General features: G+C 44.4%; 1 protein-coding gene across 1 annotated transcript in view; it reads right to left on the bottom strand.

Moving 5' to 3' along the window:
* The window catches only part of LOC119591498, a gene marked incomplete in the record, with an annotated part of 6,602 nt that extends 5,473 nt beyond the window's left edge, over positions 1-1,129 (bottom strand). Inside the window, 1 exon segment of the mRNA XM_037940244.1 lies at positions 973-1,129.
* Positions 1,130-1,337: the final 208 nt, after the last annotated feature.

Genomic DNA, 1,337 nt, shown 5'->3' with positions numbered 1-1,337 from the left:
CATGAGCGAGGTCCTGACGTTGTATTCTAACAATAGCAAATTTGTGCTGTGTGGTTGATATCATTACTCTCGGTCTAGAAGCTTTAAGGTTTCTGTGTACAACGACGGCATCTGACATCAGAGTTAATCCGGAGAGACACGATCGGGGAGGGACAGGGACAGGGCCGGATTTAGACCGGGGGGGGGGGCACTTCAGGTTCGGAGGCCCCTCAACTTGAAAATCAAATGACGAATAAATAAATGAACTAAAATGAATGACAAACAACATTTCCTCGGAGGGGAGAAGGATATACATGTTAACTGCTGAAAAAAAAAACTTTTGATTTATTTTTTTCTTACTGATTGTAAGAATAACTATGACTAAGGATTTCAGTCCGTAATATAGACCATAGTGATACGTCAAATTTATATCAGAGTAATTACTTAGGTGCTAACCATGGTATTATGGATTCATTTATGATTATATTTCTACATTAACACCGTTTAGTAACATATCTCAGTATTTTCCTGTTACCATTTTATCAAGTTATGCAAAGGGGGGAGTGGGGACGCCCTGCCTTTCTATTTTCAGGTGCCCCCGCACACACCTTATTGATTTTTTTTAATAAGAAGATTTTTTTTCCTAAAGGAAGTTCTTAGCCTGGGTGCCCCTCTGGCCAGGGAAATTGCCCTCTATGCCACCCTGTAGACACGGCCCTTCGAGGGGCATTGTTAGAAGTGACTTGCTCTGTCTACCTTTGAAAAGGCCGAAGGGCACCACTGGAAGGGTTAAGGGCCTCTGTTAAAAGTGCTATAAGTGCTATGTCATCTGTCTACCATCGGAAGGATCGAGTGTGCACCTCTGGAAGGGTTAAGGGGCGCCATCGAAAGGACTGTGCTTTGGGCATCAGCTACCCTTACGGTGGCCCTATAGAGAACGCATCAAAGCTTTCCATCCCATGTAATGACAAAGGGTTCAGGACAGTTACTCACCAGATGATTATGCAAATGATTCCTCTCCCGGCGAATACACGCGTTCGTTCCTCCTCCTTCGACGTCTTCGACAGGACTGGAGTCTTCTCTAAGGTTTCACGGCTTAAATATTCTTGACTCATTTGCCGGGCCTCTCCTCTCCCTCTCTCTAACGCCGTTTATTTGAAGGTTTTCCAAATACTACCTTATTCGGATTATTGCCGCGGAGAATTGTTCCGCTGATGTTTGAGAGAATTTTGTTTTGATTCCGATGCGATTTTGTCTCCTTGGCGAGCTGTAAAGGATCTTTTTCAATTCCTGGAAGATGTTTTTGACGGTTCGCCCTCCAACAACGCTCTCGCTCTTTCCACCCGATCTACCGGAAC

The sequence above is a fragment of the Penaeus monodon genome, chromosome 28, assembly GCF_015228065.2.
Source record: "Penaeus monodon isolate SGIC_2016 chromosome 28, NSTDA_Pmon_1, whole genome shotgun sequence".
Lineage (NCBI taxonomy): Eukaryota > Metazoa > Arthropoda > Malacostraca > Decapoda > Penaeidae > Penaeus > Penaeus monodon.
The sequence above is the reverse complement of the archived record's forward strand: the minus strand, read 5'-3'. Positions and strand labels throughout refer to the sequence as shown.